The sequence below is a fragment of the Hemiscyllium ocellatum genome, chromosome 45 (genome assembly GCF_020745735.1).
Source record: "Hemiscyllium ocellatum isolate sHemOce1 chromosome 45, sHemOce1.pat.X.cur, whole genome shotgun sequence".
Taxonomy (NCBI): domain Eukaryota; kingdom Metazoa; phylum Chordata; class Chondrichthyes; order Orectolobiformes; family Hemiscylliidae; genus Hemiscyllium; species Hemiscyllium ocellatum.
The window spans coordinates 26,230,550-26,252,889 of record NC_083445.1 but is presented as its reverse complement, the minus strand read 5'-3'; the positions used below and the strand labels follow the sequence as shown (position 1 = coordinate 26,252,889).

General features: G+C 40.0%; 1 pseudogene; it reads right to left on the bottom strand.

Moving 5' to 3' along the window:
• LOC132835889 (Ig heavy chain C region-like) overlaps positions 1-21,085 on the bottom strand; it is a 29,282-nt pseudogene extending 8,197 nt beyond the window's left edge.
• Between the last annotated feature and the right edge of the window lie 1,255 nt (positions 21,086-22,340).

Here is a 22,340-nt window from a genome sequence, read left to right as displayed (position 1 = left end):
AAATCCCATTCAATGACAGAAAGCATGATGTATGGCTCCTTGACCACTCTACTGACCTGTGTTACCACAATGTATCTGAAAATCAAAATCTCTCTGCTCATCAATTTTCACGGGACTTTTCCATTTAACGTATAGTTCCCTCTTGAAATAGATCTTCCAAAATGTATCACCTCGCAATTGCCTGGATTGAACGCCATCTTCCATTTCTCTGCCCAACTCTCAAATCCATATTCTGCTGCATTCTCTGACAGCCTGCTTCACAATCTGCTACTCCACGAATCTTAGCGTCATCTACAAACTTTCGAAACAGACCATGAATACCTTCCTCCAGATCATTTATGTATATTACAAATAATCCAAATTTTGGAGGCCTTTGAAGACATGACGACCTCCTTTAAGCATTCAGAGACTTTGGAATGTTTTGAGTTGGCCTTTCTCCAAGTATGGTTCGAGATATTAACATTTTAACTTCAATAACTATCAACTTAACGCAAGTTTATTGCAAATCACTATCAGGTTCTGAACATCCATTCACATTGACAACCTCGAACCTGCCCTTCATGAATGTCCTTGGTACAGCTGTCACTGACTGGACATGCCATCATAGATTTCACACACCCCCTGACAGGTTCCAACTCCTCCAGACATATTCCCAGCCCTTAGTCATCTACCTCTCATCTTACCCAAACAAACCTGTGCACATTGCAACCTACCTCCCTAAACCACCTGCCCTTACTGCCTGTCATTTCACCAACCTCTGATTGTTGCATTTTGACATCATGTCCACCTACCACTTCACTACCACTGACACAACCAGGTGCCCTGCTTACTATCAACTAACTAGCCTTGAAACTGATCCATCTGTTGTATTTCCGCTCAAACTGCCAGTGATCCCACCAAGCACCACGCTACCAAACTAACACGCCACAGCCTGTCAGCTCACATTGCATCACATTATCACCCGATCCCATTACCATCTCTCTACCTTCTGATCTTAGGAAACTTATTCTGAACTTCGAGCCTGCTTCAATATTGAGACATAGAGTCAACAGAACGGAAAGGGACCCTTCACTCCAACTTGTCCTTGCCAAACAATGCTCCCAAACTCAACTAGTTTGCTCATATTTGGTCCGTATGCCACCGACCTTTTCTTATTTGCATTATTGCCTAAAAGTCTTTTAAATTTGTAAATGTACCTGCATCTGCCCTTTCTCTAACAAAAATTCTATTAAGGCAGCATCCTTTCTGTGAAAAATGTTGCTCCTCAAGTCTGTTTTAAATCTTTCCCTTCTCATCTTAAACCATGCCTTCTAGTTTTGAACCGCCCCACCAGTGGAAAAATACCTCTAATATTCGACTTATTTATGCACCTCAGAATTTTCTTAAACTCAAAGTCACCCCTCAGCCTCATAAGCTCTCTAAAAACAAAATCTGAGCTTATCCAACCTCTCTTCATAACTCAAACCTTCCAGTCCTAGTGACATTCTTGTAAAACATTTCTGCACACTTTAAAATTTAATATTATCCTTCACATAAGTGTATGATCATGACTAAATGCTATACTCCAAAAGTGACCTCACCAATATCTCATACAACTGCAATAAACCGTCTCATCTCCCATACTCCATGCTCTGACTAATGAAGGCAAGCATGCAAAACTCCTTCTTCAACACCCTATCTGTCTGTGACACTTTTTTCAGGGAACTATGTACCTGAATCCTATGCTCTCTGTTCAACAGTACTTCTAGAGCTCTACCATTAACTGTGTCAGTCCTGTTCTGGTTTGTCAGACCAAAATGCAATACCTCACATTCATTTAAATTAAACTCTATCTGCCATTCATCAACTCATTGGCTCAGTTGATCAAGATCGCATTGTACTCTTAGATAACCTTCTTCACTGTCCACTACTCCATCAATTTTGATGTCATCTGTAAACTTAATAAACATGCTTCAATGCTTTCACAGCTTATCATCTAGCAGAGTACCCCATTGATGCTTTCTCCACCGACCCCGATATAAAGTAACAGCTTGCTTAAAAGATTCAATGTCTTGACCTCAAGTACTTTCTATGGCAGAGAATTTCAGAGGATCATCACTCTCTAGTTGAATATTAAACAATGGGGTAAGCATTGTAAAGGTTGTTGAGCAGAAATATTTCATAAATGGAACAGCAATAGGTAGAGGTGAAGAGGCTTCCAGTATCATCTAACGTTTATGTTCCTTCAACAGCATATCCCAAAACGGTGAGCTATGAGTACAAGGTCAGTACAAGCATTGAAGAATTTCACCTGAATGTTTCTCTTCAGACTACACTCAAACCGAAGTTGCCCGTATTCACTGTCTCTGCCCTGTTTCTCGATTATAGGCTGATGAGTATTAGGTTCTCAGGGAGAAGAAAGAATTCAGACACTTTCATGCTTATCCAGAGGTGCAAATATTCACTCGAAGACTCAAAGAATAATTTAAAAACTCATAGCATGTCCACATGATGTTGTTCCAAATGGTTTCCTTCATTGACCTTAGGGAATGTATTTATAGTCATGGAGCCATAGAGTCAAGCAGATCCTTCAGTCCAACTGGTCCATGCCATATTGTTTCCACAATAAACTAGTACCACCACTTTATGTATGGCCATATCCCAACAAATCTTTCCTATTCATGTATTACCCAAAAGTCTTTTAAACGTGGTAACAATACCTGCATCCATCACTTCCTCTGGCACTTCATTCCACATTTAACCACCTTCTGTGTAAAAAAAATGCCCTTCATCTCCGTTTTCAGTCTTTCTCCTTTCATCTTAAAAAATTTCCCCCAATTTTGAACTCCCCCTCCTGAGGAAAAAAAATCTTTGCTATTCACCGTTTTGTTATGAAATTGAACGAGATTTTGTTCACTTTCAGACAAAAAGTGTTTTCCACATTTTTAAAGTAAGTTTAAAGTGCAGCTACAGCTGCAGAACAGAACAGCTAAGAGATGATCTGTTTCAAAAAAGATACAGCAAATGCTGTTAAATGGGCGCCCGAGTTTCGGTTGCTGTTTTGACACCAATTCAAATTTAATCAATAAGTTTAAATTATTTAAACGAAAGTGAGGACGGCAGACTCTGGAGATCAGAGTCAAGACTGTGGTGCTAGAAAAGCACAGCAGGTCAGGCAACATCCGAGAAGCAGAAGAAACGACATTCAGGCACAAGCCCTTCATCAGGAATCCATCCCTGTGGGAGAGGCTTATGCCCGAATTGTCAATTCTCGTGTTCCTCAGATGTTGGTTGACTTGCTGCGCCTTTCCAGCATGACATTCTCGGCACTAGTTTAAATTATGCCCAGGATACTGAAATACAATTGTGCTTGAATTTATTGTATTGCCAGCATCAGACCATTGAGAAGGCATGATATTAGGGCGTATTAAACCAAGGCATTTTAGAAATCGTTCAGAGCAACTACCACTGAACAGCAGAGCAACTGCCGGAGAGCCGGAGAGCGAACTGTGCATCTAACAGCTTGCTTTCAAATTTCTCAAAGAAATAAGAACACACTCTTTATCAAAAGGCTTCTTTTCCTGCAACAGCAGTAAAAAAGTAAGAAGATGAGCCAGGAAGATCAGTAGGTGGAAGACTGAAGATAGCGGAGAAGACAGAAACTATGTAGACTTCAGATTAATTTAATGCAATCTTTAATAATTATGCTATTGGACCAGCATTGTTATACACGTAGGGCCAGTTAATAATTAGTTTAGAAAAAGGGGGTTTGGATTTTTTAATAGTTTTGGTTAGTGCTCTGTTCGAAAATACTAGGCTATTTTCCTCCAAACAATGGAAATTAGAAGTTCTCTTTCATTCACTCACACTTTAAAAAAATACGAGGTGTGAAGAGTTTTTCTGTGTGTTTGGTTTTAATTAACAGAAGGGTTTAACGTCGGCTTTGTAACAATATGTCCCTCGTGATTTTATAAACAACTATAAGGTCGCCCCTCGAACTTCCACGCTGCAGTGTAGAAGTCCCAACCTATCCAGCCAATGTTTAAACTCAAACCCTTCAACGCAGGCAACATCCTGGCACCATTTCCTATCCCTTCTCCGTTTAATAATGTTCCAGCCACAACAGGGCTACGAGAATTACAGACAGTACTCCAGAAGATGCCCCATCTGCGATCTGCACAACCTCAACATGACAGCCCAATTCTGAGACTCAAAAGTTTGAACAATGAGTGATAAACGCATTCTTCACCACCCTGTCCATCTGTGATGCACATTTGAAGGGATTATACCCTGCATCCCTCAGTCTCTCTGTTCGACACCACCATCCAGTGCCCTGCTCTGAAGTGAATGATTCCTGCCCTTGTTTGTTTTGCCAAAAAGTAATACCTCACAGTTAAACAAAGTAAACTCCATCTATCATTCCTTAAGCCATTGACCCAATAGATAGTAACTTTCTTCACTGTCCACTATGTCATTATGTTTGGTGTCATTTGAAAACTTACTGACCAGGTCTCCGATATTCTCATCCAAATCATTTAGGCGCATTACAAACATCTAATGGGAATGAACGTTTCCTCACTGTTTAACTCCACTGATATGTAATAACAAAATATAATGTCAAATTAAAGGAATCTGGTAAATTTGATCATGTCAGATATTTAAAATTCATTCTGTTTAGCAATTAATCACAGCCTCTTTGGGTCACTTTAAATATTTCACAGGATTATCTTTCAGAACCAGCCAATGTGCCTCCCTCGGCTATTTGCTGATCAATTATGACATCTGGGATCGATCCTATTTTTCCATTAATCAAGTGTTAAAGGGCACAGACCGAAGTCAAGCACATGGAGTTAAGTCAAATCAAGCATGGTCTAATTAAATAGCGGAACAGCTCAAGGTGCCTTGTACCTCACTGCTGTGCCTACCTTCCAATCGTTGGGTCACACTTTCGGCTTTCACTGACGCTAAACATGTTTTAATAAAATATATGAACGACGTAATGGTTGTTTTTTTTAAATTCTGTTTATTATTTGGAATGGGAGCAACGACATTCTACATCTAATTGGTCAAAATAACGGCCACTGATTTAGACAGTGGCTGCACTCTGGAGAGTTAATGTTACTTCCTGATACAGCTAGTTCTGAAACTACGGCTCAACATGAGATCACTCACATTCCAAACTATCCAATGCAAAAAATTTGAGCAATAATTAAAATGTATTTTTCTAATGAAAATTATTAACAATCTCTGCTTTTCCAACTGAAAATGGAAAAGCAAACTTCGGATGCTGGAAATCTGAAATAAAAGCACAAATTGCAGGAAAAACTCAGTAGATCTGGCAGCACCTGTGGAAAGAAAACAAAGTTAACATTTCAAATTCAGTGACGGTTATTCCACAAACTGTGGAACGAGAAACTGCACCCACAATAAAGCACGAATGAAATATATAGCACAATTCCCTTTGCCCCACTCAATCAAATTCTCCCAAGGCTGATACCTTATTTCAAACTCCAAACTCCTGCAGTTTGTCTATGACTCTATGATCTGTCAGAACTCACACCCATTATGTAAGATGCTGATGAAGCTTGTTGGAAAAGCATTTTCAGGAAAGCTACAGGATGAGCTGAGATGTAAATTAGGGCCTGCTGCAAAGTTATGACCATCTGCTGCCGGGTTTGAATCAGCGATATTTACACCCCACTGAACGGTCACACTCTACTGAACGATTACAGCATTGATTAGAGAGAAAATACGCATTCTCGACATTCTGCCATTAACTGTGCTGAGGAACCAATTTATTTTGGATTTAAATAAATGTACATTTATTGATGTGAGTCAGATTTGTCCCTTACTAATCCACCTACGCTACGCAACCCTGAGCACTATGTGCAATTTAGCACGGCCTATGTACCTAACCTGCACATTTTTGGATTGTTGGAGGAAACTGAAACACTCATGCAGATACGGGGAAACCATGCAAACAGTCGCCCGAGGCTGAAATTGAATAGGATTCATGGTGCTGTAAGGCAACAGTGCTAACTACCGAGATGCCGTGTCACCCCAGGACAAGCGAAACTAATGCAGACACGACCAATAGAACAGTGCAGATCCTAACCTGTTCATCCTGTCACATCAAATGTAGATTCACTGGAATTTAACATTTACCATAGCATCTAGCCAGAGAGGATGCATGAACATGAATGAGAATGTTTTCACAATGAACATTCATTATTGTAGTAAACTTAATGTCTCATCATAATTAACACAATCATTGAGGTCAGAAATTTCACTAATATAAGCACAACTCACTAAGAAATATATCATTTTCTGGATTAATTTTACATATTCTTAAAACATGTCTTAAATGTTGAAGATTTTGCACACACTGCAGAAAACAGTACAGGAAATATTGCATCCCACTGTGCAGATGCATTTATGTTGTATAAATCATAAGAAATGTGTACAGTCAGGTTTGTGTATTAATTAATTTTGTTATTAATCACTTTGGAGTGAAAATTTTTTTAAAAAATGCATGGGTTGAAAATGTGTTTCGAACAGGTATTGCTTGATTTAATTAATGTCTAAATACATGGTCATTGCACTAAACCAATCTGAGCAGCAGCCTTCAGATTGCAATATTTTAGCATTCAGTCAAATGCAATAATTAAAATAATATTACTTTATTTTAATCGTTTAAAATAAACAGCCTTTTCTCTTGGCCTTTAGTTAGTGTCATCTGCAAAATATTAAACGGTGTAAGTCTGAACACAGAGTATATCACAATATAATATATTCTCAGCATTCCCAGCAACTATTCTCAAGATGAGGTCACGACATGGTTATTTTAATTAATTTGAAAGCTAACCTTTGGTCACCTAATGTACTATATCAGTTCCATTCTAACGATAGACTCCTGAATTGATATGTTGTTGTAAAATGTAACTCTCTATACTTAAGCAAATGTCAAGAGCCATGTCGACTAAATCACCAAATTCATGTTTTATTCCCGGAAATCTAGTTCTTCAGGAAAATAATACTTAATTAACTCAAGTTACTTGCAAAACTGATCTGTTCTTCATGGAAACATCTCGGACAAAATTGCTAAATGGTTCCTGTCAATGATCTTTTCCAGCCAGAAGCATTGCGGATAGTGTTCAGTGGAATTGAAAGGTGATCATTGATTAATGATTCATCAAAATGGCATTTTGTTCGATATCAAGAACTATTAGAACTATTAGAACATTCTACTTTTGAAATTCTATTTATTTTCTCTGTTACTGGTAAATGCTTAATGTCAGATCTTGTGATCGGAGTAGGTAGTTGAGTTCTGAATTAGCAATATAAACCAATCTTAATGTTTGCAACATTAATCCAAAATTGCTACTTATTATTAATCAAAGTGCCATAAGATATTTTCTTCCGTTAATTTCCAAACCCTTTGTAATCTGCGTTTTCCTCATATTGGGCTTCAAAAAATTTCAGCTCACATGATGACTGCACTCAATGGGCAAATTGGAACAGTTCTGACATCATCAATATTCCCAAATAACCCTGCTGGACTCGAAACTTGGTGTTGCGTGAGTTTCAACTTTGACCATCAACGTAAATAATGCACAAACAAATATAATAATCTTCTCAACAGAACAAGTATTACCAAATGATAATACTGAGATTCAATGATGAGTTTGCAGCAGAACTGACTCTGCAAACTCTTTCAACAGAACTAAAAAGGCATCAGGACAACCGGGTGGCACAGTGTTTCAGTGGTTAGTGCTGCTGCTTAACAGCGCTACATGCTTAGTACAGCTACTACTACAGTCCTAGGTTCGCTTCCAGCAGCGGATGACTGTCTGTATGGAGTTTGTGCATTCTCCCCGTATCTGCTTGGGTTTCCGCCCACAGTCCAACAATGTGAAGATCAGGTGAATTGGCAATGCTAAATTGCCCATAGCGTTAGGTGCATTAGTCAGAGGGAAAGGTCTTGTCTATTTATCCTATCCATGTACCTTGAGAGATAATTGTTGATTAATGCGCTAATGTAAAAACAAAATTAGTTCAATGATAAATGGTATCACGTAATTTATAATATTTTAGTCTTAATTATGAAATCTTACCTAATGGTCAGTAAGACATTTTAGTCACAAATATATTTTTGAATGAGGCTAGTTAAAGCAGAATTTGTGTAGTCTATGTTTAAAACTGATTTCTTTTAAGTAAATCCAATAATATGTTTTTTTCTTCACTTCTCAAACTTCCGCTTTTCTGTCTTATATCTTCTGTCTTCAGGAAATTACAAACTGGTCTCATGTCGCCAGTTTAGTTTAATAAATACAGAAACGACGTACGAAAACCAAAGAACTTCACAAATATTACTGATTAAAAGTGGTCCAGGCAGACAATCTCTTCAGCAGAAAAATACCATAAACTGAAAGCAGGAAACCCCTTGAAGATAAAGTTTGATTCTACAAAGTGAATCAGAATCCAATTTACTCAATTCAACACAATGAAGCAAAACAAAATCAGAATTCAATCAATTCAAATTAGCAGAATGAAACCCAGAGCTGCAAGAAAGTTCAATCTAGAATGTAATTAATCTAGCTGATCTAGCTGATGTGGTCTACTCTGCATCAGGGAGACAGGATGCCAACTCATTGATCCTTTCAGAGAACGACGCTTGGATATGCACTAACCAACTCCACTGCCCCGTGGCTGAACATTTTAACTCCCCTCCCACTCCCCCACGGATATGCAGGTCCTGGCCTCATCGCCAGAACGTCTCATCTTGGGACCATCCAACCACATGGGATCAATATGGATTTCGTTGGTTTCTTCATTTGCCCTCCCCCCTTACCTTATCCCAGATTCAACCTTCCAAATCAGCACCGCCCTCTTGAACATTCCTACCTGTCCCTGGTGCTGTGAGGCAGCCACAATGCCGTTCCATTTGTTAATTTGTTAATCTTCCTGTTTAAGAGACTTTTAGTTTTTCAAGTAATCCAGCCACACAGTTTGCCTAATTGATTTTTTTTAAAAAATCACCGAGCAACTGAGTCAGTCGCAGCACTTTGTTCAATTCTTAATTGCAGGGTGTAATCATTTTTCAGGAAGGTCATTTCAAGGAATCAGGCGAGCTAAAGGGGGTTATGAAATAGCTTTAGCAAGCAGAATTCCAAATCATTTTATTCTTACATCAGAAGCAAGCGGGTAACCAGAGAAAGGATTGGTCAACTAAAAGATAAGGAAGGAAGGCTGTGTGCAGAACCTGAGAGAATGGGTGAGATGCTGGGTGATTACTTTGCATCAGTTTTCACTGAGGAGAGGAACATGATGAATCTTGAGATTAGAGACAGAAGTTTGATTAGTCTGGATCACGTTGGCATTAGTAGGGAAGATGTGTTGGGTATGCTTGAGGTTATTCAGGTGGACAAATCCCCAGGACTGGATGGGATCTATCCCAGGTTGCTAAGGGAGGCGAGAGAGGAAATAGCTGGGACACTGACAGATATCTTTGTGGCACCCTTAAATACAGGTGAGGTGCCGGAGGACTGGAAGGTTGCTTATGTCATCCCCCTGTACAAGAAGGGTAGTAGGGATATTCCAGGTAACTACAGGCCAGTGAGCATGACATCGGTTGTGGAGAAGTTGCACGAGAGGGTACTGAGAGATAGGGTCCATTTATATTTCAAAAAGAATGAGCTTATCAGTGACAGGAGACATGGTTTTGTGCAGGGGAGATTGTGCCTTGCCAACTTAATAGAGTTCTTCAAGGAAGTGACCAAGTTGATAGATGAAGGAAGGGCTGTTGATATCATATACATGGACTTTAGTAAGGCATTTGATAAGGTTCCCCATTGTAGACTAATGGAAAACGTGAAATCACATGGTGTGCAGGGTGTTTGAGCTAGGTGGAGAAAGAACTCGTTGAGCAACAGGAGACAGAGTGTAGTAGTTGAAGGGAGTTTCTCGAAATAGAGAAAGGTGACCAGTGGTGTTCCACAGGGGTCAGTATTGGGGCAACTGTTGTTTGTAATATACATAAATGATCTGGAAGAGGGCACTGTTAGTATGATCATTAAGTTTGCAGATGACACAAAGATTGGTGGAGCAGTAGAAAGCATCTGGGACTGTCAGAGAATACAGGAGGATACAGGTAGATGAGAGTTCGGCAGAAAAGTGGCAGATGGCTTTCAATCCAGACAAATGTGAGGTGATGCATTTTGGCAAGTCTAATTCTAAAGCTTATTATACAAGGACTGGAACAGCCTTGGGAAAGGTTGATGGGCAGAGAGATGTGGGAGTGCAATCCATTGTACCCTGAAGGTTGCTGCACAGGTGGAGAGGTTGGTCATGAAGGCATATAGTATGCCTGCCTTCATTGATCGGGATATTGAATATAAGAGCTGGCAAGCCATGTTAAAATTGTACAAGACATTGGTTCGACCGCATTTAGAATACTCTGTACAGTTCTGATCACCACATTACCAAAAGGATGTGGACGCTTTGGAGAGGGTGAAGAGAAGGTTTATGAGGATGTTGCCTGATATGGAAGGTGCTAGCTATGAAGAGAGGTTGAGTAGGTTAGCTTTATTTTCACTAGAAAAAAAGGAGATTGAGGGGTAACTGATTGGGGTTTCCAAGATCATGAAGGGTATAGACAGAGTGGATAGAGACAAGCTTTTTTCCCAGGGTGAAGGATTAAATAACGAGAGGTCATGCTTACAAGGTGAGAGGTGGAAAGTTTAAGGAGGTTACACGAGGCAAGTACCTCACACAGAGGGTGGTGGGCATTTGGAACGCATTGTCAGCAGAGGTGGTAGAGGCAGGCACAGGAGATTAATTTAGGATGCATCTGGACAGATGCAGAGTAGGTGGGGAGCAGAGGAATACAAATGCTTAGGAATTGACCAACAGGTTTAGACAGTACATTTGGATCAGCTCAGGCTGGAGCACTCCTCCCCCCCCCCACCCCCCGGTGATCACCTTCCACCCTACCAACCTTCGAATAAACCAAATCATCTGCCAGCATTTCCGCCACATCCAACGGACCACACCACCAGGGATATATTTCCCTCCCCACCCATTTCCACCTCTGCAAAGACCGTTCCCTTCGTGACTACCTGGTCAGGTCCACGACCCCCAACAACCCACCCTCCCGTCCTGGCACCTACCCCTTCCACTGCAGGAATTGTGAAACCTATGCCCACACCTCCTCCCTCATCTCCATCCAAGCCCCAAAGGAGCCTTCCACATCCATCAAAGTTTTACCTGCACATCCACCAATATCATTTATTGTATCCATTGCTCCCGATGTGGTCTCCTCTACATTGGGGAGACTGGACGCCTCCTAGTAGAGCACTTTAGGGAATATTTCTGGAATACCCACGCCAATCAACAACATCGCCCTGTGGCCCAACATTTCAACTCCCCCTCCCACTCTGCCGAGGATATGAAGGTCCTGGGCCGCCTTCACCGCCGCTCCCTCACCACCCAATGCCTGGAGGAAGAACGCCTCATCTTCCGCCTCGGAACGCTTCAACCCCAGGACATCAATATGGACTTCACCATTTTCCTCTTTTCCCCTACCCCACCTCATTCCAGCTCCAAACTGCCAGCTCAGCACTGTCCCCATGACTTGTCTTACCTGCCCATCTTCCTTTCCACCTATCCACCCACCCTCCTCCCTGACCTATCACCTTCATCCCCTCCCCCACTCACCTATTGTACTCTATGCTACTGTCTCCCCACCCCCACCCTCCTCTCATTTATCTTTCCACCCTTCAGGCAATCTGCCTGTATTCCTGATGAAGGGCCTTTGCCCGAAACGTCGATTTTACTGCTGCCTGATCTGCTGTGCTTTTCCAGCACCAATCTAGTCTAAACTCAGGCTTGGAGAGCCGAAGGGCCTGTTCCTGAGCTGTAAATTTTCTTTGTTCTTTATTCTTTGTTCTAAATCAAACAAAGCTCATTCCAGATTCTGATTTTCACCTAACTCACGAATACTCACATAAAGAGAAATTTCATGGTTCTTACCTGCAGTGACTGACACCATGGTCCCTGGTCCCCACGCTACAGCCCAATTACTGTAGTATACTCCACAGTAATACATAGCGGTATCTTCGCTCTTAAGGAGCTTAATGTCCAACCCGAAGATATTGTTTGAAATGTCTTTGAAAGCAGTAAACCGATCCTCAATCGCTGGTGCATAGTTATTTGTCGATGAGCTGTAGTAGTGAAGCAGCCATTCCAGCCCCTGACCAGGAATTTGTTGAATCCAGTACATGCTGTAGCCTTCAACACTGAACCCGCTGGCTTTACAGGTCAGCCTCAGGGAGCCTCCAGGACTCCCGGTCTCTGCTTTGGGCTGACTCAAAATATCCGCCGACTGGACACCTGGGAAAAGACGACATCCAGCCAAAGGATCAGTGAAATGAAATGGTTGCTGACTTTGCTACATTCCAGAGGTAAGCTAACACTGAGACTGGGACAATGATAATAAATACTCACTGGATAATGAAGTCAGGAACAAGCTGAGAGAAATTATTAACAACATCCTTCTGTTAACTTGAGGAAAGACATTTGCCAAGAGCTCGCTAACCAATCCAAATCCGGGACCGTTGAACTCTGGTTGAGTGACCAGCTTTTAAATACACATCAGAAGGGGCAGGCTGCCAGGTTCCACCTGCTGGTTTCTTGCTGAACGCCAAAATTGGAAACTCATCTCAACTTGCACAACCCGAACAGATTGGCTGTTATATTTACACCAGTCTGTACGTAAAATGTTGGCATGTATCTGTCTTGGGAGACTTGCATTACTGAATAGCATGATTCAAAAAGTTCCCTTCCTTTTAATAGAGAAAGTACAATTAAACAGCGTGAGGTCCGGTGCAGATTATAGTTATCAATGTTGCATTTAATCAATTGGAAATGTAGTCACAATATTTTTATTTTTATTCGACTGGTTAAAACAATCAAAAAGTTCAATGACATTATCAGCGAATGCAAATACTGGAAACATGTTTGTTTTGCAGAAAGTCTAAGTCTCTAACACACTGCCAAACTAAAGTATAATTTATGGCAGAGGTTTCTATATTCTAATCAGGCATCTGAATTCGGATGATGTCCAAAGTGATTCTGTTGACAATGTGGGTGCACGTCACTCTCCATTCCAGACCTGGTGAGGTGAACAATCTCCTCACATTGCAGAATGTTGCTCTGCATTTCTCCAATTGGTCCGATCCTCAGACCGTGTCAGGCACCATCCGACCAGCAGGAGACTCGAGGGTTTGACATTCCTGATGGTGGACTTATGCCCGAAACCTCGATCCTCCTGCTTCTCGGATGGTGCCTGACATGCTGCGCTTTTCCAGCACCACACTCTCGACCATGATCTCCAGCATCTGCAGTCCTCACTTTTTCCGAGCCTCAGACCGCCCTTGAAACTGTGCAGTGTTGGAAAATCGCATGCCTGATGGTTAAACATTGAATGAACAGTGAAATTCAGGTGAAGTTTTAAAAGGGAATTTAATAAATTAAAATAGATCCGTGAATAAGAAAGAAATGCTCTCAGCTTCCACATCATTGCTGTGTGGGGACGAGTTGTTGATCAGACACTGCTATTGAGTGTGTGGTAAATTACAGCCGATCACAAGAAGAAATTCTACTAATACAGGGCGCAAATGGATCATTTATCTGTCCCTTGGCAGCTATGATACGCACTATTAACTCATGGTAATCAGCACACTCAAACGCCACTCTATACCACTGTTAGCCAGATATGAAGAGGTCCCTCTGCTTAAGTGAGGTGCATGAATCGATAAGTTTTCAAGAAGCTCTGCGAATCCGAGCCAATTCTATTTTGTAAACTTAGATAGATATATAGATACATACATACATACATACATACATACATAGATAGACAGACAGATAGACAGACAGACAGAGACAGAGAGATAGACAGACAGACAGAGACAGAGAGACAGACAGACAGGCAGACAGACAGAGACAGAGAGATAGACAGACAGACAGAGACAGAGAGACAGACAGACAGACTGATAGATGAATAGACAAACAGACAGATGGATAGATAGACATTTACACCGTCAGACAGACACGGACTGGATACGTATTGACAAAATGCTGACTGCATGTTTGGATGAATGGACAAATGTTTTGGTAAATTTCTCTCTGCCTCGGTCTGAAAAAAGAAATGCTATACTAAATTCTAAATTTCTATTTTCTGACTTCATTGCTTGAGCAGATTCTTGTTCCATTTGTGTCCGTCTGTGATATTTAGTCCTTCCCGAAATCCTTAATTTCTAAATATTTAGAATGTAAGGCACTGATGAATTGAACCTCAACAATAGTAACTTGGAGATAGCCCAATGGTACTCCTGATCATTCGCAGCTCAAAGACAGAGAGCGGATATATGCGTGGATTCAGATAGAATGGTTTCAATACTTGGAACATGTGGTTCCTTCATACAGAACGCAACTCCCAATATAAGTTCACTCAAGTTACTTAAATCACAGCAAAGTCAGTGTAGATCATTGGAACGATACCTATTACAGTTGCCCTGTAAATTCTTATTGTTCCATGTTCCCGTGAAGTAAGAGTCATCAATATGCCCCTTTCCATGCGGTTGATCTTCTATTATGACATTTCTTGAGCATGTGGAGGCTGGTATGGTAATGGAAAACCCAAACTATGCGTAAAATGCATTAACATTTTGCACCGATTTATGCTTTGTTTTCCTTGAGAAGAGAACATCGTTTTTGAATGTGTCAAGACAAAGAAAAATGAACAATCATGATTAGTAATCAGAAATTTCTGGAGTGATTTTCAGAGGCAGCTGTAACATTGATCAACACTAGTTCATCCTCCGTCTTGTTTTAGAGATTCTCTCCAACATCCTGAGATTATTAAACTGTGTTGAGTTTCAGATTACCCTCAAAGGGCAAATCGCAGTGGTAACTGTTTCTTACCAATGGATAGGAAGGAAACATGAGAGAAGGCACAATACCAGATCCGCCAATATTTCACAGCCCACCACCCTACACAGTAACTGATACTTCCCCATATTATCGCAATTCCTGCTTAACAAGAGGAAATTCGTTTTTTTTTTCTCAAACAGTGCGTTGCTTCAATCTCCTCGGAGTTCCATAGCCTCCCAATTTTGAAAGCCATTGATTATTTGTAACTGATTTGTATGTTCCCGTTGATTAATCGTTGCAAACATTGCCATACCGTCAGGAATATTCGTGCATCATAACCTGTGGTCTGAAAAAGAGCACTTTAAGATGATGAGTCAGTATGTTCAAAGTTTCTTTGTATTACCTTTCAAGTTTTAGGTGACCTATTGTATGTTTTGAATTTTATGTTGGAAATTTCAGAATAATAGAACAATTCTGGGGTCGGATTCAAGTCAAAGTTCACAGTCAGGACCTGTACTGTCGGTACAAGTAATTTCTGAGAGACGGAGAGTCAGTCTGAATTCTCAATGCATCTGCAACTGCAGCTCAGGCAATGATTACTGTTGTGACATGGCTGTGCATCTTTCTGACAATTAAACCAAACACACAGAAAAGCTCACCTCGCCTGCCATTCTGTGAAAGTATGATTGAAAGAGGAACTCCCCAAAATTGCATTATTTAAAGAAAAAATAATAATTGTATCCTTTAACTCCAAAACTGAAAATTAAGCAACAGCTATTTACAACTCTCATCCCCTTTGTCCTGAAGGTTTGTTATCTATCGCTCACTCTATAAGAATACACTGATCTAATAAATCCCCTAATAAATTTACAGCAAATCAACTTTTAAAACCAGACAGCAGCTGTCATCTTTCTCTCTTTGTTGATCTTTCTGGGACATCTTTGGTTTTCTGCTGTACAGATGTTTCATATGAACAAGATACATTTTAGAGAGAGGTTGTTTGGACAGTCTGTCTGATAATGACATGTGGTGCCCTCGCTTTGCTAACTGTCCAAAATGCCTGTTTTTTTTTATGTCCCAAAACATCAGATCATCTCATTAGCTCAATGTTGTCAAACTAGTAAAATTCAATTTCGATTGGGTTTTAGTATCTTGGTACACAATGTAAACAGATTGGTTAAATTCAAACTGCCATGAACACAACTCATGCATCTAGGTTACAGTAATGTGTTACATCTTTCAATTTTTTAGCACAGCCTTTGGCTGCCAGTCAGTAAGATATCAGTTGACTACAAACTCTCACTGCCAAAACAGCCTTCGTGCTCTCTTAACTGTACAGTAAATGCCTTCAACTTCATAATATTGCCTCGAGTTCAGTATATTTGTATCTTCCCGATCCCTATATGCAATGACACCGATTATCTGAATTTCCAACCGAATATTCTCTCACATTCCCCTGTGGTGTGAAATTGAAGACCTTTCTGCCATCTCAGTTCCATCCATAGCATCCAATTTTACTATTCCAAAGAACTGAAAGGGAGGTTTCCCTACTGTACTTTTGAATTTAATTTGATTCCATCACCGGCAAGAAAATAGATGATCATCACACTACCACACTACTGACCTTTTGGGACATTGTGTGCACAGTGTCTGTTTCAACACCTACATTGCTACCCTCAATTTAATTCAAAGATGCATTTCTTGCTGACAAGGAGATGCTATGGAAGAGTGAAACACCCTTTCCTCTCTCTCTCTCTCTCTCTTTTTGAGTCAGTTAGTCAACAATGTTAGAAACCCTCCAGAAACAAAGTTTAGAAATGGCCTATTCTGCAACTCAGGACTGAAACACCTATTCGAAACAATTATCTTGTTCCACATAATCAAAAATAGCTTCTACTTTTTTTTCCTCATATGCCAGTATTTCCACCATTGGAGATTGTATCATGTGCAGGTAGTAGATTGGATCCTATGTAATTATCGCACAAGTAATGACGGCACATTATCCGTGCACAGTTTTAATCATATTTTGATATGAATTCTCGTGAATGTCATGTGATTTCCAAAATTCCTGGTGAAGCGTGGTCAATGTGATCTCAGTTAATGTTAGCAATTTGGAATTAATGCCAATGACAGATGGAATAACAACAAACAAACGTGCATGCATACATACAATGGAAGAACAGTTGGTCACCTTAATACAGACAGAATATGCTGGTTAATTGGGTTTTGGAGGATGCTGCCATGATTGTACAAACACTGTATTGGCTTGGTAGGAATTGTTCAAGCGTTGTCGGAGAGATCGAGGAGATTTAGTTTTTTATTTGAGAAGCGCATAAATATCACGACCTGGATACAATAAATGGGAAGTGTTTATCTAGCTTCGGAGGAAACTGAGTAAATGGAGCACTTCGTGATACGATAAGGCAGCAAAGTGGCTTGGGACATTCAGGAAGCTGACTGCATGAAATAGTAGAGGCTGGAACACTCACATCATTTCAAATATGTTTGGTATGTACACTAAATAACTTGGCTTGTGCATTTACGGACCATATGCTATAAAATGAATGTAGACTGGAAGGCTCATTGTCCGGAGCCACAGATCAGATGGGCTAAGTAATTCCTTTATGTAGTTAAGATTTTCTGTTAAGCTTTGCCCATTGTCTAATTTGGAGGCTGTCATTCACTTGATTTATAACGGACATTCCGCAATGGTTTCAATGATATCACAGATCACTAAATTCCATACCACACTTTGTCTGCTGACGTGGAATTTAATTGTCAAAATATTCCACAGAGGATGACCGGAGCAATTTTTTTAAATTCAGCTCAGATCAGCAATATTAATTAACGAAGCTTAAGACATACATCTTTCATTGACATAAATCAACCAGATTCACCTGTGATTAGTTGCAAATTACTATTGCAGCATTGCATGGAAGATGAGCCCTCACAGCGTTGAGAATTATTGATTAATGAGCATTGAGAATTATTGAATAATGAGCATTGAGAATTATTGATTAATGAGCATTGAGAATTATTGATTAATGCAAGAAACCATCAGAGGATTGTTTAGGGTTAATCACACACACCCACTTGGTGTGGCTAACAAAGGTGATGCTGAACTAATTCGACTGATGTGCTCCACATGCAGTTCAAATATTTATTTGAAAACGTCCTTCACAATAGACTCTAGAGCAAGTTGGCAAAATTATGGATTAAAAGTTTGTTTTGTTTAAACTTTGGACTGTAAAAAGGTTCATAGTGATATTCTACAGGTAGATAAAGCCTTGGCATAAATTGCGCAACTTCACACTTTGCAATAACATGTAACTAGCCAATCTTTGTGAACAAGGAGTAAGATGGTTCAGAATTTTATAACGACCTGGAGAGATTTGTGGAATACGCCAACAAATGACACCTGCAATGTAGCACACAGAGTTTTAGCACGATTAAGTTAGTGAGAAAGAATGGAAAGAGGCAATAAGAGAAGAAAGTAACACAATTATAACACATCACAGAATGGAAAAGCAAGAAAGCCAACATCATCATGGTAATCGCAACCCAGTAATGATCTCCTACAATCACTTATTACAAACAGGAATTCCAGAAAGCTGAACACACGCACCGACACATCCCGGAACAGCTTCTTCCTGGCCGTTATTAAACTGATGAGTGGATTCTTTAACTTCAAATATGTTGATCTTGCCTCACACACATCCTGTGGGATGTAACCTGAAAGCCTTACTCTGTCTAAATATGTTTTTCTCACTCTATGATCTGTGTCCTTGTTTACTATGATCTGCCTGTACTGCTCGCAAACACAGCTTTTCACTGTACGCAGGTACATGTGACAATAATTCAAACCAAATCAAATCAGCAGGATTTGAAACCTCTGTAGAAATTTCATAAGGCGTAACTTTGAATGCTGCAAACAGTTTTGGGCATCATGGTGGCTCAGCAGTTAGCACTGCTACCTCAGAGCACCAAGGAGCTGAGTTTAATTCCACCCTCAGGCAACTCAGTTGGAGTTTGTGCATTGTTATGCCTGGATTCCTTTGGGTGCTCTGCTTTAAGTCCACAATCCAAATATGTACAAATTAGGTTGACTGGCCATGCTAAATTACCAATAGTGCCCAGGAATGTGCAGGCTGGGTCGATTAGTCACTGGAAAAACAGGGTTATAGGGAAGGGGTTTGGGTCGGGGTGGGATGCTCTCTGGAGGATCGCTGAGGACATGATGTGCCGAATGGCTGGCTTCCATGCCTTAGGGATTCTATTAATGTATAGGCGTGATATAGTACAGCGAAAGTATTCAAGACCATATTTATACATGAGGAGCTTCCACTCCCCGGGCATGTTGTGGAAGGTGGAGTAGTTTCCTTTTCAGGAGAAATGTAGGAGATGGGGTTGATTGACACATGTAAAATGATGAGGAGATTGTTCAGAGAAATAAAGGATGTGTTCCCCTTCATGCAAAGAAGAGGAACTAAAGGATACTGAAGTGAAATAATTGGCCATAGAGGCAATGGCGAGGTGAGGAAGAACATCTTCCAAACTCTAGAGGATCAGGAATGCATTAAAATGAGTTAGGCCTCTATGCAATGTAAGCAGAAAAGTTGGCTGGAACCTTCACAGCAGCTACAATAGGTTATATGCGACATAAAAGAAGATCAATCCAAATTCTGTACTCCCAGGATCTCAGGTAGTATTAAAGATGATAATGAGTACAACAATAAGAAGAGAAGGAGGATCTAAACTTGATTGGACAGAGCTATTGTATAGTTCTGCAATATCATGAAAATGCTCCAGCAGAAAAGGAAAAGAGATCGAGACACTGACCAGTCCATGAATAAATGAGTCAGTACAAGATATAGATTTGGAAGAAATAAGTCATTGTGAAAATATAATGGAATACATATTAAAAAACAGAATGGTTGTGTCGAATAATTACTGAAATATGTCTCAGTGGAGTATTAAAAGACGTAGAGACAATTTTCATGGACCAGGACAGACACCCTTAAATTATTTTACGAATGTAGCCTGGACCCTAACGTTTTCATATTTTGAAGGCAGATGTGAAGTAGGCGCTCCAGCAGCGATGTAACTGCTCAAACCACTCATCTTTAAGAAAAACTGAGTTTATTTGAACACTACAGTTTAAACATAAGCAAAAGTAATATGATTTTCAAATAACATAATTCCTAGAAAACAGAATATGACTGGATACAGCAACTTAAATGCAAACACAGATTCTTACAGGCAGAAGGGAGGAACTTCCAAAGAGATTTCAGACAAAGGGAGAGGCAGTCAGGAATCATCTGCTGAAGCTTTCAAGCTTTCAGCATCATGTGGACTGCTACGAAATAAGAGAAAAAAATCTGAACTTGGAGAATTGGCCATCCCCTGCCAGTGTTAAACTCGATACTTCTGTACCTCTGCCTTTATAATCTCTCTTGGGAAAACAGACACACAATGACAAAATGATCTTTCTAAAGTGGCAGCACCGTCACATCTCCCCATTTTAAAAAAAAGAGGCTTCAATGTGCAAAAGTACCTTCATTTTAAATGCTTTAGCATTACTCTGTTAGTACTCAACAATACGTATACATTGCACTGACTATAACCATGCAAACATTCACGACTACGTTCTATTTCACTCTGTTTATTTCTGCTACTGAACACTTCCATTCTTCTTCATCCAAGTCTTGATAATGTGCCGACAATAATGTTTTCTCATCCTTCTCGGTATATAATTTTCAAATTGAACAGTTGCAATAATAAGCTCCATCTAAACTGTCTGGAATGTTTGTCCTTGGGTTTCTTCAAAACCTTTAATTGGTTGTCATCAGAATGCAAGACTGACTTAGACACAGTACAGGCAACATAAATGTGAAAATGTTGTAACACCAACACCAAGCCTCAAAGTTTCCTTTTCAATTGTTGAATATTTGTGTTGATGTATGTTTAATTTCCTGAATAAATATGCAATAGGTGTTTCTATCCTCTCATCAACTTCCTGTAAGAGCACAGCACCAACACCCACATCACTCGCATTGATAGCCACCATGAACGGCTTTAACGTATTAGTTGTAGTTAATACTGAGCCAGTGGTTAACACAGCTTTCAGGCTGTCAAATGCCTTCGGACAGTCTGCATTCAATGAAATTTCCTGCATGTCTTTAGCAATTCAGTGAGTGGAGCAGCGGCACTGCTGAAATTTGATATGATTTTCTGGTAAAACCCACTCAGTCCCAGGAATCATTCTACTGCTCTCTTTGTCAATAGCATGGGAAACTCCCTAGTAACCTTTGTCTTCCCATTCCTTGGGACCATCTGCCTATGTCCAATAACATGGCCCAGGAACATGACTTAGGCTTTGGTGAATTCACTCTTAGCGAGGTTTATCACCAAGCCTGTTTCCTGAAGTCAATCAAATATTTCCAATAAAAGCTACAAATGTCCCTTTCACATATGACTAAAAAAAACACCAGATCATTGATATTCACCGCACATTGGATAAGGACTTTATTGGCTAATCTTTGAAATGTAGCTAACGCATTTGCCATACCAAATGGAATGATTTTAAATTGATGCAGTCCAGTCGGCGTTACAAAAGCAATAATTCTCTTTGCTGTTTCGGATAAGGGTGCCTGTCAGTATCCTCAGAGTAAGTCTAACCTAGAAATATAGGTTGCTTGTCGCACCTTCTCAATACAGTCTTCCAAACACGGAATCAGATAATAATATGATTTTCTAACTTTACTGACTTTGCGATAGCCTCCATATAATCACTGGGTACCATCTGATGTTTGCATCATAACTGTGGGTTAGCTCATGTCACTACAACTCAGTTCAATTCTGTTATCTTGGAGAAAGTGTTTAATCTTATTTTGAAACCATGCCAACTTTCAAGGGTTATGTTCATAAATGATATTGCAGAATTGGAACAGCATTTACTATATCCACATCATGCAAAGTTAGATTAGTACTTCCCAGGTTATTTCCACATATCTCTCCATCCAATAACAACAACCATTTCAGTTCATTTGAATTTTCCTCTGGAAGGTAACTCAATCATTTATCCCAATTTTTGACAACTTCTCAGTTGTCCAATTTAATTTGAGGAATGGTTAATTCAGAATCCTGTGAACTTGGCTCTTCACTTTGTGTTGTAATCAGTAACAACATTCCTTTTGCTTTCCTTCCGTGTCAAAATAGCTTTTGAGCAGATTCATGTGACACTCTCTGTCTGATTTATTTTCTGTCTGGAGTCCTTATCAAATAATCCATCTCACTCAATGCCCTTTCAACTTGTTAAGACTAACTAAACCACGTTTTTAAAATTTCAGCTATGACTGAAATTATCACTAATACCTTATCTCTGTTCGCAAAAGTACGAGTTTTTGTTTACTTGTCCGCTTCCTATGTTG